The following is an 18,456-nucleotide window of genomic DNA, read 5'->3' on the forward strand; positions in this document are numbered from 1 at the left end:
TAAAAAAAAACTTAATGAACTAATAAATAAAACTAGGAGCTATTTTCATGGAAAAAACCAAATAACTTCATTAATTTGATAAGAAAAAAGAAAATTAAAATACCAGGTTCAAAAATAAATTGCCAGTTATTACCAATGAAGATGAAAGTAAAACAATTAGAAAGTATTTTGCTGAATTATATAACCCAAACTTTGACAAGTGAAATTGATGAATATTTGCAAAACAAAATTTGCCCAAATTAACTAAACAGGAAAAAGAATACTCAAATAACTTAAGCTTAGAAAAAGAAATTATACAGGTCATAAATGAGATCACTGAAAAAACAACTTCCAGACCCAAATAGATTTACAAATGAATTCTACCAAATATTGAAAGAAAAATTAATTTTAATATCATGCAAACCATTTTTAAAAATCCCAGGGTGGCTAGGTGGTGCAGTGGATAGAGCACGGCCCTGGAGTCAGGAGTACCTGAGTTTAAATCTGGCCTCAGACACTTAATAATCACCTAGCTGTGTGGCCTTGGGCAAGTCACTTAACCTAATTTGTCTTGCAAAAAAACCCTAAAAAAAATAAAGATCTCTTCTATGATATAATAAAGTTCTCATACCTAACCCAGGAAAGAAAAAAAACTGAATGAAAACTCTAGAACAATTTTCCTAATGAATACTGATGCATAAATTTTAAATTCCCAGTCAGAAGATTATAATAGTATCACAAAGACCATACATTAGGACCAGGTGGAATTTTTAACAGGAATGAAAAACTAGTTCTTATATTAGAAAAACCATCAGCATAACTGACCACTCAAAAATAAAAATGTTATGACTATTTCAACAGCTGCAGAAAAGCTTTGTGAAAAATACAATACCAGAACCAGAAAAACACTGTATACCCTAACAGCAACATGGGGGTGATGATCAACCTTGATGGACTTGCTCATTCCATCAGTGCAACAATCAGGGACAATTCTGGGGTACCTGCGATAGAGAATACCATCTGTATCCAGAGAAACAATGGAGTTTGAACAAAGACCAAACACTATTACTTTTTATTTAGGGGGAAAAAACTGTTATCTACATAATTTTGCTCTCTTATTCTTTAATTTTCTTCCTTAAAGATATGATTTCTCTCTCATCACATTCAACTTAAGATCAATGTATACCATGGAAATAATGTAAAGACTAACAGACTGCCTTCTGTGGGGGATGGGGGAGGAAGCAAGATGGGGGGGGTGGAATTGCAAACCTTGAAATAAATAAAATCTTTCTTAAAAAAAAGAAAAGAAAAAAAGAAAAAAAGGGGAAAGACTACATCAATCCCTTCTGGAGAGGGAGTCCCAAAATGAAAACACCAAGGAATATTGTGACCAAAATCCTGAACAATCAGATAAAAGAGAAAATCCTGCAAGTAGCCAGAAAGAAACAATTTAGATACCAAGGAGCCATAGTAAAGATTACACAGGACCTGGCTGCATCAACATTAAGTGATCAAAGGACCTGGAATGCAATATTCCAAAGATCAAGAAAGCTTGAAATGCAACCAAGAATCCACTATCCAGCAAAACTGAGGCTTCTTTCTCTTCCAGGGGAAAAGATGGACATTTAATGAAATAGGAGACTTCCAACTTTTCCTGATGAAACAGCTAGAGCTAAATAGAAAATCTGGACATCAAATAGGAGATTCAAGAAGCACATGAAAAGGTTAAAAAGAAAAAGGGCAAATAAAAAACTGCTATCCAATAAGATGAAACTGGGAGAGAGATTCTCATAACTCTCGAGAATTGTAACTCTATTAGAGAGAATATACTTAGCCAGAAGTAGAAGACACTCATGACTTATCTGTGACTCTGATAGAATGATTTAAAACAATATCTCTTGGAGTCAGGAGTACCTGGGTTCAAATCCAGTCTCAGACACTTAACAATTACCTAGCTTTGTGGCCTTGGGCAAGCCACTTAACCCCATTTGCCTTGCAAAAACCTAAAAAACAAAACAAAAAACAAAAAACAATATCTCCTTAAAAGGGGGGGGAAGGGGTGGCTAGGTAACACAGTGGATAGAGCACTGGTCCTGGAGTCAGGAGTACCTGAGTTCAAATCCGACCTCAGAAACTTAATAATTACCTAACTGTGTGGCCTTGGGCAAGCCACTTAACCCCACTGCCTTGCAAAAACCTAAAAAAAAAGGGGGGGGGTGGACAGTATAGAGACAGGAGGATGAAAGAGATTGAATGGGGCAAGTCACATTGCATAAAGAGGTAAAAAGGACCTCTTGCAATAGAGGGGAAGAAGGGAGAAGGTGAGAACTGCCTGAATCTTGCTCTCATCAGATTAGCCTAAAGTTAACATGCACACACTCAGTTAATTTGAGAAACTTATCTTACATTTCAGGTATTAAAAGGGGAGAGGGGGAGAGGAGAAAAAAGAAAAACTAACAGAAGGAAGAATGGACAAAGTGAAAGGGGAAAGAAAGGGAAAGCTGGGTTGGATAAAAGGGGGCAAACACAATGAAGATGGTGATATTCAGAAACAAAATACTAGGGAAAAAGGATAAAGTGAAAAAGGGGGAAACATAAACAGTGGGAAGATAGCATGAAGGGCAATAAAGAGTTAGTAATTATAATTTTGAATGTGAATGGGATGAACTATCCCATAAAACATAAGTGAATAGCAGAATGGATTAAAAACTAGAATCCTACAATATTATTCTTAAAAGAAACTCATTTGAAGCAGAGAGATAAGTACAGAGTAAAGGTATGTATTCAGCTTCAGCAGGGGTAGCAATCTTTATCTCAGACAAAGCAGCTGCAAAAATAGATCTCATTAAAAGAGATAAGGAAGGAAACCATAACCTCCTAAAAGGTACTATATAAAGGAAGCAATTACAGTACTAAACATGTATGCACCAAGTGGTATAGCATCCAAATTCTTAGAGGAGAAGTTGAATGAGTTACAGGAAGACGAAGAGAGTAAAACTCTACTGGTGGGAGACCTCAACCTCCCATTCTCAGATTTAGATAAATCTAACCATAAAATAAATAAAAAGGAAGTTAAGGAGGTAAACAGAATGTTCAAAAACCTTGACTTGATAGACCTTTGGAAAAAGCTGAATGGAATATATATTTTTTTCTTCAATATATGGCACACAAAAACTGGGCATAAAACAACCTAATAATCAAGCAGAGAAAGGTAGAAATAGTGAATATACCCTTCTCAGATCATAATGCAATAAAAATCACATACAATAATGGGCCAGGGAGATAGACCTAAAACTAAATTAAATAACCTCATTTTAAAGAATGAGTGGATCAAACAACAAATTATAGAAAGAATTAATGATTTCATCCAAGATATTGACAATAGCAAGACAACATACCAAAACACTTGGGATACAGCCAAGGCAGTTGTCAGGGGATATATTATATCTTTAAATGCTTATATGAATGAATTGGAGAAAGAGGAAATCAATGAACTAAACAGGCAACTAAAAAAATTAGAGAAAGAACAAATTAAAAACCTCCAATTAAATATCAAATTAGAAATTCTAAAAATTAAAGGAGAAATTAATAAAATCGAAAACAAGAAAAACTACTGAACTAATAAATAAAACCAAGAGTTGGGTTTATGAAAAAAAATTGATAAGCCTCTGGTTAATTTGATTTAAAAAAAGTAGAAAATCAAATTACCAGTATCATAAATGAAAAAAGTGAACTCACCACCAATGAGTAGGAAATTAAAGTAAAAATGCAAAATTATTTTTCCCAACTATATGCTAATGAATTTGATAATCTAAGTGAAATGAATGAATATTTACAAAAATGTAAGTTGCCCAGGTTAAATGAAGAAGAAATTAAATACCTAAATAACTGTATTTCAGAAAAAGAAATTCCACAAGCCTTTATTGAACTCCCTAAGAAAAAAAATCTCCAGGGTCAGATAGATTCACAAGTGAATACTTTCAAACATTTAAAGAACAATTGGTTCCAATTTTATATATATTCTTTGGCAAAATAGGTGAGGACAAAACTCTACCTAACTTTTTCTATGACACCAATATGGTGATGCCTAAACCAGGAAGAGTCAAAACAGAGAAAGAAAATTATAGACCTATCTCCCTAATGAATATAGATGCAAAAAATCTTAAATAAAATATTAGCAAAGCGATTACATCAAATTATCACTAGGATAATACACTATGACCAAGTAGGATTTATCCCAGGAATGGAGGGTTGGTTCAATATTAGGAAAATTGGTAGTTTAACTATATCAAAAACAAACCTATCAGAAATCATATGAATATATCAACAGATGCTGAAAAAGCCTTTGAAAAATAACAGCACCCATTCCTACTAAAAGCACTAGATAGAGAAGGAATAAATGGGATTGTTCCTTAGAATGATAAGCAGTGTTTATCTGAACCCATCAACAAGCATTATATGCAATGCAGATAAGCTAGAGGCATTCCCACTAAGATCAGGGTGAAACAAGGATGCCTATTAGCAACACTACTAATTCAATAGTGTGTTAGAAATGTTAGCTTCGGCAATATGAGAAGAAATTGAAGGAATTAAAACTGGGAAGAAAGAAACAAAACTCTCACTCTTTACAGATGACATGATAGTATACCTAGAGAATCCTAAAAAATCATCTAAAAAACTACTGGAAACAATTAGCAACTTTAGCAAAGTCACCCTCATAAACTCTCATAAATCCTTAGCATTTCTATATATGACTAGCAAGATATAGCAGCAAGAGTTAGAAAGAAATCCCATTCAAAGTAACTTCAAACAATATAAAAACTTGTGAGTCTACCTGCCAAGACAGATACAGAAACTTATGAAAACAACTACAAAACACTTCTTAAACAAATAAAATCAAATTTAAATAACTGGGCAAACATCAACTGTTCATGGATAGGCCAAGCTAATATAAAAAAAAATGACAATTCTACCTAAATTAAACTACTTATTTAGTGCCCTGCCAATCAAAATCTCCAAAAAATTATATTAATGAATTAGAAGAAAATATAAGTAAATTCATATGGAGAAATAAAAATAATTTCCAAGGATTTAATGAAAAAAAGTACAAAAGAAGGTGACTTAGCTCTACCAGATCTAAAGTTATATTATTAAGCATCAGTCATCAAAACTGTCTGGTATTGGCTAAGAAACAGAGTGATGGATCAGTGGAACAGACTAGGTGCAAAAGAGATAGCAGGAAATCACTATACTAATCTACTGTTTGATAAACCCAAAGAGTCCAGCTTCTGGGATAAAAAAAAAATCTCTCTTGGATAAAAACTATTGGGAAAATTGATAGTATGGCAGAAACTTGGATTAGACCAACATCTCACACCCTATACCTAAGACCAAAATGGGTACAGGATTTAGATATAAAAGATAATATTATAAGCAAACTAAGAGATCAAGGAATAGTTTACCTGTCAGATCTATGGAAAGGGAAGCAGTTTATAACCAAGGAAGACGTGGAAAATCATTAAAAACAAACTAGATAATTTTGGTTACATTAAATTAAAAAGCTTTAGCACAAACAAAATCATTGTAACCAAGGTCAAAAGAAATGTAGCAAATTGGGAAACATTTTTTACTAGTATTTCTGACAAAGACTCATTTCTAAAATATATACAGAACTGAGTCAAATTTATTAAAAAACAAGCCATTCTTCAACTGACAAATGGTCAAAGGATATGCAAAGGCAATTTATACATGAGGAAATCAAAGCTATCCATAGTCATATGAAAAACTGCTCTAAATCATTACTGATTAGAGAAATGCCAATTACAGAATCTCTGAGGTACCACCTCACACCTCTCAGACTGGCCAATATGACCAGAAAGGATTATGATCAAGGCTGGAAGGGATGTGGGAAATCTGGGACACTAGGGCATTATTGATGGACCTGTGAACTCATACAACATTTCTGGAGACCAATTTGGAATTATGCCCAAAGGGCAATAAAAAACAATACCACTACTGAGTCTATACACTGAAGAGATCAAGAAAAAGGGTAAAAGTATCTCTTGTACAAAAATATTTATAGCAACCCTGCTTATAGTGGCAAAGAATTGGAAATTGAGTCCATCAATTGGGGAATGGCTGAACAAACTGTGGTATACGTATGTTATGAAACACTCCTATTAGAAACAAAGGAGGGATGGGAATTCAGAAAAGCCTGGAAAGACTTGCAAGAACTGATGCTGAGTGAGATGAGCAAAACCAGAAGAACATTATACACCCTAACAGCAATATGGAAGTGATGATCAACCTTAATGGACTTGCTCATTTTATCAGTGCAATAATCAGTGCAATAATTTTAGGGAATCTGTGATGAAGAAAACCATCTGTATCCAAAGAAAGAATTGTGGAGTTTAAACAAAGACCAAATTCTATTACATTCAATTAAAAAAAAGTTATATTGCGTATTACATAATTTTGTTTTCTCTTGTATTTTATTTTTTCATTAAGGATTTCTCTCTCAACACATTCAATTTTGATTAATGTACAGCATGGAAATAGTATAAAGGCTAGCAGACTGCCTTCCATGGGGGGGGTTGGGGATGGGAGGAAAGCGAGATTGGGGAAAAAATTGCAAAATTCAAAAAACTATTTAAAAAAAAAAAAATATATATATATATAAAGAAAATAACTAAAATAACTAGTTGACACTTTAGTAAAGTTACAGGATATAAATCACACCCACATAAATCATTTCTATAAATTACCAACAAAACCCAGCAGGAAGAGATAAAAAGAGCGATTACACTTAAAATGAACAAAGACATAACAAAATAGGAAGCTCTGTGTCAAAGCAAATTTAGGAATTATATGAACACAATTAACAAAACCTTTGGTTACATCAACTGATGCTGAATGAAGTGAGAACTAGGAGAACATTGCACACATTAATAGCAACATTGCATGATGATCAACTATGAAGTAGTTCAATGATCAGACAATTAAAGGACTTGTAATGGAAAATGCCATCTACATTCAGAGAAAGAACTGTGGAGTCTAAATATAGACTAAGGCAAGGGGCGGCTAGAGGGCGTAGTAGATAAATCACCGGCCCTGGAGTCAGGAGTACCTGGGTTCAAATGTGGTCTCAGACACTTAATAATTACCTAGCTTTGCGGTCTTGGGCAAGCCACTTAACCCCATTTGCCTTGCAAAAACTTAAAAAAAAAGACTAAAGCAAATTATTTTCATTTTTTAAAAATTTCTTTTATTTTTTATGGCTTTTCTTCTGTTTTTGCTTATACAGCATGATTAATATGGAAATATATTAAACATGACTGACCATGTATGATCGATTCATATCAGATTACTCACTGTCATGGGGAGCAGGGAGGTAGAAAAATATGGACATCAAAAATCTTACAAAAAAAACAAATGCTAAAAACTATCTTTACATGCAATTGTAAAAAAAATTAAAAATAAAAAAACACAATAAAAACCAAATTTAAACAGGTAGAGAAATATTAATTATTCATGGATAGGCAGAGAAATGACAATTCCACTTAATTTACTTATTCAGTGCTTTCTGCTGCCTCAAACTACCAAAGAACTATTTTACAGAGCTAGGAAAAATAACAAAATTTATTTGGAAGAACACAAGGTGTCAAGAATATAAAGCTAATCAAAGGAAAAAAAACTTGAAGACATCCTAGCAGTACTGGAATTCAATCTGTATTACAAAATAGTAATCATCAAAAACAATCTGGTACTATGAATCAATGGAAAAGATTAGGAATACAGTACACAGTAGTAAATGTGTTTCAAGGAAGAATTCATTATCTGACAAAAAATGCTGGGAAAACAGAAAAGCCATTTGGCAGAAATTAGGGAAAGATTAACATCTTATACTGTACACCAAGAAAAGGCCAAAACCGGTACATACTTTAGATATAAGCAAGTTAAGGAAGTATGGACAAATTCACTTGTAGGAGTTATAAAGGAAGAGATTACCACCTTACACTTATCAAATTAGTTGACATAACTGAAAAGGAAAATTACAAAAGCTGAAAGGAATGTGTAAAAATTGGGACACCAATACAATGGTGGTGCAGTTGTGAACTGTCTGACAATTCAATTAGGAACTATGACCAAAGGGCTATAAAACTGTATATAGCCTTTGACCCTGCAATACCATTACTACATCTGTATTCCAGAGATCAAAGAAAAGGGAAAAGGACCCATATGTTATAAAAATATTTATAGCATTTTTGTAGTGACAAAGAATTAGAAACTGAGGAGATGCCCATCAATTGAAAAACAGTTGAACCATTTGTGATAGATGTTGTGATGGATACTATATTATAAAAAATGACAAGCAAGTTTTAGAAAAACTATATAAGTTAAGCAATATGAAGTGAATACAACCAAGAAAATATTGTACAACATAATAATAGCAATACTATAACAATGATCAACTGTGAAAGACTTCGATACAATGATCCCAGTTCCAAAGCACCTCAATGAAAAGTTCTATCCAACTAAAGAGAGAATTAAGCAATTCTAACTCAACCTGAAGCATAATTTTTAAAATTTTTTTTCTTTGGCAGTATGGTTTATATAGAAATGTGTTGTATGACTTCATATATATGATGGATATCAAATTGCTTACCTTCTCAATGGGTAGAGGAAGAGTAGAAGGAAGAGAGAATTTGAAATTCAAAAAAAATTTTTTTTAAGTTTTTGCAAGGCAATGGGATCAAGTGGCTTGCCCAGGGCCACACAGCTAGGTAATTATTAAGTGTCTGAGGCTGAATTTGAACTCAGTTACTCCTGAATCCAGGGCTGGTGCTCTATCCACTGTGCCACCTAGCTGACCTCAAAATTTTTTAAAATACTGAAAATAAACAAATAAATTCTTCCAAAGCTGGAGACAGAAAATACATCTGAAAAATCATCATCAAGGAGTCTACAAGCATGGCAACATTGTTGATAATAAATATTGCCAAAAGGTTTTTCTGACATAATGAGATATCAACTTCTATTTCTTAATACTTAAAAGTATAATTACAAGAGTAAAAGTATAATTGGGGGTAGCTAGGTGGTACAATGAATAGAGCACCGGCCCTGGAGTCAACCTGAGTTCAAATCCAGCCTCAGGCATTTAATGCTTATTTAGCTTTGTGACCAGGATTGATATATTGAATGTTTCTCACTTAACCCCATTGTCTTGCAAAAACAAAGAAAATTTTAAAAAAAGGCTTGTTGCTCAATTAGCCTAAACAGAAATCTGAGAGTCAGATTACTCTGAGAAACAACCACAAAGCAGTTCCTTATTCAATTCAGAGATAAAGTTCTGCTTAGTTTTGAATGTGAAAAGTTGTTTTAAAGTGAAGAGATGTATACACCAGACTTGCTATGTCATTTGAGGAAAAAATGAAAAATATATCTAATTGTAAATAAAAAAGATGAGATACTAATCTGAATCACTTCAATCAAGGATACTTTCTTGCAAGCAACCATCTCACTTTGGTGATACCTCCTCTCCTTGTCTCTTCTTGGCAAATTTCTGGCCTTGATAATGATTTTGGAAAGTGCTAAGTGGTCCATAAACACATTAATTCCATTCCACTTCTAATTCTTCAAATTTTTCTATCCTCTTTCCAGTAACTTTGCCCCATTAGAAGGCACTCTGGTCCTCATCCATAATTGCTTTTCAGATCCTTTATGAGTTGTCTTCTCTCATTAGAATGCAAACTCCTTAAAAACAGGAACTGTCTAGAAATGACGGATTGTACAGTCCCTGTTGAAGGATAAGTCTACTTAAACACACAGTATATAAGCAAAGTATCAGAGAAGTCATTCAGTTAATCAATCAATCATCTTGGTCAAAGCACTTTACCTAATGCAGTATTAATAAGGAGAGTGTATATAACAGTTTAACAGTGGAGGGTATCTATTCAATACAAGCTATATTTTGTATATAAACTTCTGGGATAAAGAAAAAGCACACTTACTCTAAGCACATGGGTTTTTTTCATCAATGCTATTCCTTGGCATGTTTCTGAGGAGTATTCACTTTCCTCTAAAGATACAAAAGTACATAAGTGGGAGAGTAGGACTAAGGTTCATGTGCAAACTGTGATATATTTAGTATTTATTCATTTGTTTTTAATACATATATATATATATATATTTGCTTTTATATTAAGTAAATAGTTAAGACATAAAATTGTCATTATAAGTGGCTGGTTGTATAAATAGGAATGCATGGGTGAACCTCAAGAGCTAGAATGGATGAGTAAGAAAAGTGAGAAAATAAGTGGTGATGATCCTTCCCTGGAGGTCTAGATCTAGTACTGTGAAGGCAGGTTAAAGTAAGGGAGCTAGTTCTAAGAATATGAAGATTATGTTCACAGGTCCATGTTAAAGATGTGAAATTCTATGTGACTGGTATCACTATATATGTACCAGTTTCACTAGTATATAAATTGCACATAATTATAAAGATTTACCACATATGGCACTAAATATCCATGTGCCAATAAAATAATTAGAAAACTGAGAAACATTCAATATATCAATCCTGGAAGTCATACATTAGTGGAATTTTACTGGGGATGGAGGAGGGGTGGAATATAAAAGAAAGTTATCTAGAAAACTGCATCTCCCTGTCCTTGATTCTCCCTTTTGCCAAAATAGGTACAAGGAGAAAGAGTCAGAATATGATTGTCCATGATACAAAAATCAGATTTTCTACATAGTGCAGAAAAAGCTTAGTTGTAGGTAACCGTTTACAGAACGTTAATCAAAAGCAGCAACAAAGGTACCAAGGCATTTTGCTTTCCATAGGTGTCACCATTGATAAAACTGAACATTAGGGGGAATCTATGTTGATATGAGATATTTTATAAATGGGAAATATTTCTGTGATATCCTAAAAGATTTCATTCATTTGAAAAAAGAGAATCAATAAGAAAATGAGATTCAATATATAAAAAACTGAATTTCTAGATAACTGGATCAAAACCCTCCCAACTACTTTAAGCATATACCGATTGCACTAATTACTCATTGACATGCTCACACTGAATTATTAGTGATTGAAAGCATCTTTTAAAAAACTTCTTAAGTTAAAAACTAACATTAAAACTAATCAGTTACAAAAATGTTGCAATTTGGCATAATTTTTAAAAAATAAACTGAACAAATACATAATGGAGAGACAATCAGATTTCAACAATGAAGACCAGAAAAATATGATACTGTTTGCCTCAGTATCTTCAAATGTAAAACAGGAATAACAGGACATAATTACCAAGGTTGTTATGAAGAATAAATGAGAATAGTGTTGTAGAGTCATTTTTCTGACTACAGTCAATTTCTGACTATAGACTACAGTGGTGTCTGACTCTTCATGACCCCATCTGGAGTTTACTTGGCAAAGATATTGAGTGGTTTATCATTTCCTTCTCCGGATCATATTACAGATGAGGAAACTGAGGCAAACAGGGTTAAAGGTAAGGTCATACACCAGTAAGTATCTGAGGTCAGATTTGAACTCAGGAGGTTGAGGTTTCCTGACTGTATTCACTGTGCCACCTTTGCTGCCCTCTTGCATAGAGTAGACACCATATAATTTATTATTATTAAACATCAGAAGCAAATTCTACTACTTTTCCTATGCATGCCTCAGGAACTTTATATTAACAAAGTCTAGTTTTTAAGATATATGACACAGATATATAAAAGCTGTATCTTAAACAACTTAAAGGGAAAAAAGAACATGGAAAGAACAGTTCTTGGCTAAAGGAGAGAGACAGAAACAGGAGATAAAACGAACAATTTAGATTAAATAAAATTGGAAATTTGTATGTGTTTGTTCAAGAGACAGGGTCTCTCTATATCGTTTAGAGCAGAAGTCTAATAACTACTCCTAGGTCTGACCACACTGTAGATCAGCACTGAAGCTTTGGCCTGTCTTAATTTGCAACCCAACTCAGTTGCAACCTAGTTTGCAATGATGATAGGGCGAAAAGATTCCTGTCTCCCTCTTGAAAGCTCAGGGTTGTGTACGAGACTTGGTAAGCATTCAATCACATTTAGTTCCAGTGCAGCTCAGAATTCATTCTCAGACTCAAGTCATGCACCAGCTTTGGCCCTATCCAGTAGCAGGCATTTAGCCTCAAAGGAAGAAAGGCAAACTATCAAGTGCAATGTGAAAAATCTGTAATATGGAAAAAAGAAAAGCTAAGTAGAACAAACAAGGTTTTGCTTTATACCATTCTGATTTAGCAAAGGTGCAGAAAAAAAAAGAAAATAATGTTAGAAGGGTTGTGGGAAGGTACATTAAGTCATTGTTGAAGTTGTGAAATGGTCCACTATTCAAAAAAAACATTTAAAATTATCAACAAAGTCAATAAACTGTGCATACCCCTTGGCCCAGAAATAGAACTAATAGGATATATGCCCCAAAGAGTTACAGGCAAAAGATCCATATGTAATATAAAAAATTTATATCACCAGGTTTTGTTGTAAAAGTAAAGAATAGGAAACAGAGTGGGTGCCTAACAATTTGGGAAGAAGAGAACAATATATAATATATGAATGTGGTAGAATATTATTGTAACAAAGAAATGATGAAAGAAGAGGTAGCTAGCTGGTACAATGGATAGAGTACCAGCCCTGGAATCAGGGGAACCTGAGTTCAAATCTGACCTTAGACACTTAATAATTACCTAGCTGTGTGACCTTGGGCAAGTCACTCAATCCTATTGGCCTGGCAAAAGTAAAAAAAAATGATGAAAGGATAAATTCACAAAAACCTGAGAAATCTTTCATGGGCTAATATGGCATGAAGAGAATCAAGAGAACATTTCATACAAGAAATACAATATTATGGCAAAAAGAATGAACTTATGCCTTGCTTTAGGGACTCAATCTAGGAACCTAGATTAATCTAGGAAATAGGTTTGGGGGGTTCATGAAATTGAAATGGAAAAAAAATACTTATTACTAAGTTACAATTAAAAAAAATATTTCGGTAACTGTATTTCAATTGAATTCTGCATTTTATCTTACACATTTAAAAACAATACTCCAATAAGCCATTCAGAGACTTCACCACACAAGCCAAAGGTATCCATGACAAAAAAAAAGGTTAAAAACTCCTGCCCTATTTAGATCCATAATTCCTAATATGGTTACTGTGAAGGCATTATAAATTATAAAATATTATATAAATTAAGCTATTATTAGACATTTTAGGGAATAGAAAGTTACCATAATACACAGACCCTTCTTTCAAAAAACTTAAGATCTATTTAAGGAGACAAATAACAATTAGGAAACAACAAGACCGTATCATAAAACTGTTATGCTAAGAGAAAGACAGCAAGTATTAAAAGAGACTAGAGGACATCATGAGGGCTAGAGGAGCCAAGGAAAGTTTTTGGAGGAATTGAGACTTGAGCTAAGTATTCAGGGGTGAGTGTGATCTGGGTGGAGTTAGACAAGACATTCCATTTAAAAGGAACTTAAACAAAAGCACAAAGCAGTAAATTAGCACCTTGCTTTCATGAAGCAGAGGGGGGGGGGGAACCAACAACAAAAACCCATTCAAAAACTGGAGAGTATTTGAAAATAGGAGAAAATGAAGTAAAATAGCATCCACTTGTAAAAGACCCTGAAAGCCAAGCCATGCAACTTAATATGAGAAGTAGACAAAAAGTAAATATTGAGGGTTCCTAGGCAAAGTAGCGAAATCATGCAAGAGTTAAAGGAAGATTGGTCCAGGAGCAATAAATTGCATGGATTAAAGAAATGTTAAGAGTGAAGCCAAAATATACAGGTAAGAGAATTTTGTCATAATACAGGTGAGATGAAGGCCTGAACTAGGGCAATAGCAGAGAGAATGATAAAGAAGAATAAAATAGTTATTGAAAACAAAACTAATGGAATACAGAAATAATAACTGATGGGGGAATGAAGAACAAGAAGTAGTAAAAGCTGCCTCATGTCTTTTCAAGACAGGGTGCCAAAAGAAACAGTAGTCTTAAGGAATGAGATAAATAAATTGGGAATACCTATTCTATATTTATTAAACTTCTTAGAATCATCAGATATAAAAGGCAGAAGGGATGTTGAAGTTCATATAATCCAGTCCTTTCTTTTTATAGATGAGAAAAGGTCTGGAGAATTTAAATTACACATTTATCAAGCATTTAATATATGCCAAATATTGTGCTTAAGCCCTGAGGTTACAAAGATGACAAAAACCTTGTCCTCAAAAGCTCACTTTCTAGTGGGGGTGATAACATGCAAACCATGATGCACCTACAAGATACATATATAGGTAGGCTTAGAAGGAAAGCATGAGCATTGCAACTAGGAAAAGTTTCTTGTAAAAGGTGAGCTTTTAAGCTTAGATTTGAAGGAAACCAGGAGGCAGTCGAAGTATGGTGGACAACTAGAAAAATTTCAAAGTAGATGGAATGTCTTATGTGAGTAACACAAAGGTCACTGACAATGGATAAAATATTACAAAGAGTACCAGGAAAGTATAAGAAGGCTGAAAAGATGGACAGGGGTCACATTATAAAAGGGGGCTTTAAAGTCAGAGGATTTTATAGTTGATTCTGAAAGAGTCACTGGAGTTTGTCAGGAGAGGAGGGTATAGTTTGACATGGTCAGAACTTTCTTTTAGGAAGATCACTCCAGTAGTTGAGAAGGGATAGACTGGAGAGGGGATTGACTAAAGGAAAAGGATATCAACCAGTAGAGTGCTGCAATAGTCTAGACATGAGGTGATAAGGGCTTTCATCAAGGTGGAGAATGTCAGAAGAGAGAAGGAGGAAAATATGAGAGATGGTATTAAGGAAGAAATCAATGGGACTTGGCATCAGATTGGCATGATACCTTGGCAGTGAACCTGAAATGGGAGAACAGTAATATCCTGAACAGTAATAGGGAAGTTTGGAAAAGGAAAGAGTTTTTGTTTTTAGGCAGGGGAAGGCGGAAGCAGGACAGGGAAGAGAGAAAAAGATAATGAACTCAGTTGAGTTCCAAACATCTAAAAGGCAATAGAAGCGTGAAGATGGAGATGAGGAGAAAAGCTAAAACTGGATAAAATAGATCCGAGAATCAACTACATAGAGGACATGATAACTGAATTCATATGAGCTGGTGACAACAGCAAGTGAAGCCCAGGAGACAGGGAGAGAATGAAGATTAATGGAGAGTGGTATGGTTAAAGGAGGGCAATTTGCTGGAAAAGCTGGGGATGTGTGCATATAGAAGAGTATGACTTGGCAAATGCTTCATTTGTAACAGGTGAAAGAAGAAAGAGCACAAGATTTCTGATTCCTAGTTCAAATAATTTTGTTGAAGTAGATTGTCATGACTTTTAAAATCTTTAAATTCCAGTTCAAATGCCGCTTCTTTCATTTGCCATTCCCAGATCTTTTAGCCTAAGAGCTGAAATGTATTCATACTTCTTATGCATTTATTATGTTATCAGTTTTTTTATTTCCAGTTTTAAACTAGAATTGCCACAAAATGGGAATTCTATCTGTAATTTAAAATATTCCCTTGGCTCCTGCCATAGCACTGAACAAAAACAAGTAATTAATATTTAATAAAGTTTTCATAATTTTTGTTTTTGTTCATTTTATTAACCTCTTTTGGCTAAAAATACTGGGACTGTATCAATTTTTTCATCACCAACTCCCTACTTATGTCTACTTATGTTTACTACAATGAAAACATTTTGAAGGAGGTATAGTTCCAGTTGACCACTTACTAGTTATGTGACATTGAGGAAAATCACTAAAACTCTCTGAGACTTATTATCTTCCTCTATAAAATGAGGCTAACAATGTTTATACTACCAATCTCACAAGGTTCTGAGGCTGCAGCATGCTACATAAAGGAAAACTGTTGTTAGTACTAAGAGATGACCTTTGGCTCATAGAATTTACAGCCTGAAAAAAGTCAACCATTCCAACTGACACTTTATAGATGAAAGAATGAAAGCCAATTTAGAATGATAAAATGTTTAAGATTATCTAATCCCATCTTTCATTGTGCACATATGAGGAAAACAAGGCCCAGAGAAAAGAGATTTGCCCACATCTCAGAGGTACTAAGAAGCAAAGTGAGGATTCTAACTCAAGTCTTCTGACACCAATCCAGATATAATGACTCTTCTTCATGGCATTTGTTTTATACTGACTGACCCTACAAAAGTGGTCTATCATCCCCAGCTGCAAAGAAATAGGTTAAATTCCAGAATACATTCAACATACATATTACTTTCTGGATAACTGCCAGATGGAGTCCAAGTGATATTTACAATCTTTTTTGAGGTAGAAGACTTTTCTTAAAATGTTGGCTTTAATTTAGACCTCCAGAACCTGAAATTTATGAGTGCAGGTTCCAGATATCTTTATGAAGCCTCCAAAATCATCATTTATACCAAATACTACTGGATATACTAAGCAACCTTGCTTCCCTCTTTGAGGTGGTCAGCAAAAACTATCATGGTACCATCAGTTCTGCAGGGGAAACATAAATTTTAGAAGATTTGGATTGGAATTTTTAAATAGCTTGTCTGAATATAAGCATATAAATAGTAATAATACTTCTGTATAGATGTAGGGCTTTTGATACTTTTTTTTCCTCTGATATTCTTTACTGCATTTGTCTTGTGTTACTGCTTGGTGATGCAGAAGATCCATGAAACTAAGCATTCCCATTCCTCTAAAGAAAAAAAAATCGAAAATTATTTTTTGACAAGAATATCCTCGGGGGTGGAGCCAAGATGGCAACAGAAGAAGAGCCTCTCTTAGGTGCTCACTCTCTATAATATTTCAAAAATCATAAAATAAAGACTCTAACTAAATTTTTGAGAGACAGAACCCACAGAGGGATCCAGTGAGGCAATTCACCAGTTCAAGGTAAACTGGAAAATAGCGCAAAGGCTCCACTCTACAGGGTTAGAGGGGTGGCCCGCCAGAGTGAAGGAACTTCAGCCTCCCGGAAGCAGCACCAGGGTGCCTGGGAGTCATGGATCACAGCAGCAGGGGCAGTTTCCTTACCTACACCCCAGGGAGCACTAAGCACAACTTGGAAGATGGGGAGGGTGGCTCTGTTAGAGTGAGCCAGAAAACCAGCCCTCAGGGCACTCAGCAAGCAGCATGGTCCCAGCAGCCCAGATCCAGGAACCAGGAACCAGAAGCAGGCTAAGCCAGTAAGCAGGAGCCCCCAGGCAAAGGAGCCTTGAGTACTCTGCCCAGGTAGGGGAGTGGAGAGAGACTTCCAAGGTCTATCCTCTGTATCTGGAACAGGACTCTGGGACTCTGACCACATTCAAATCCTGATCACAGTCTAGGCCCCCCCATAGAATAGCAGGGCCCCCCCCACCTCAGCCCCATGGCAGAGGGGGCACTTACGGTCATTCACAGAGCAGGAGGGAAGACAGAGCTTCACACACTGAAATCCTATTGGGGGGGGGGTCCCAATAATACTCAAAAGCTCAGGAAGCTCCCCAAAACCAGGTACAGGCTGGAGAAATGAGTAAACAGAGAAAAAGGGGGAACACCATTGAGAAATATATTGTCCATGATCCCAAGAAGGATCCAAACACTCCATCTGAAGATGAGGAAGTACAAGCTCCTGCATCTAAAGATTCCAAGAAAAACAGAAATTGGGCTCAGGCTATGACAGAGCTCAAAAAAGACTTTGAAAATCAAATGAGGGAGTTAGAAGAAAAACTGGGAAAAGAAATGAGAGAGCTGCAGGAAAAACATGAAAATGAAGTCAGCAGCTTAGTCAAGGAAATCCAAAAAAATGCTGAAGAATAGCATGCTAAAAACCAGCTTAGGTCAAATGGATAAAACGGTTCAAAAAGTTATTGAGGAGAAGAATGCTTTAAAAAGCAGAATTGGCCAGATGGAAAAAGAGATAAGAAAACTCCCTGAGGAAAAACAAATCCTTCAGAGGCAGAATGGAACTAAAAGGAAGCTGTTCACTTTATGAGAAGTCGAAACATAATACTTCAAAACCAAAAGAATGAAAAATTAGAAGAAAATGTGAAACATCTCACTGAAAAAACAGCTGATCTGGAAAACAGATTCAAGAAAGATAATTTTTAAATTATTGGGATACTTGAAACTCATAAGCAGGAAAAGCCTTGACATCATTTTTAAAGAATTCCTACAGGAAAACTGCCCAGATATCCTAGAAGCAGAGGGCAAAATAGAAATTGAGAGAATCCACCAATCTCCCCTGGAAAGAGATCCCCCTCCCCAAAAAAGCAACCCCCAGGAATATTATAGCCAAGTTCCAGAACTCCCAAGTCAAAGAGAAAATATTACAAGCAGCCAGAAGAGCACAATTCAAATATCGTGGAGCTGCAGTCAGGATCACGTAGGACTTAGCAGCAACTACATTAAAGACTCATAGGGCTTGGAATATAATATACCA

General features: G+C 34.9%; 1 protein-coding gene across 13 annotated transcripts in view; it reads right to left on the minus strand.

Moving 5' to 3' along the window:
• MRTFB (myocardin related transcription factor B) overlaps positions 1-18,456 on the minus strand; it is a 328,483-nt gene that overhangs the window by 185,252 nt on the left and 124,775 nt on the right. The gene's annotated exons all lie outside the window — the stretch shown is intronic.

The sequence above is a fragment of the Macrotis lagotis genome, chromosome 8, assembly GCF_037893015.1.
Source record: "Macrotis lagotis isolate mMagLag1 chromosome 8, bilby.v1.9.chrom.fasta, whole genome shotgun sequence".
NCBI lineage: Eukaryota > Metazoa > Chordata > Mammalia > Peramelemorphia > Peramelidae > Macrotis > Macrotis lagotis.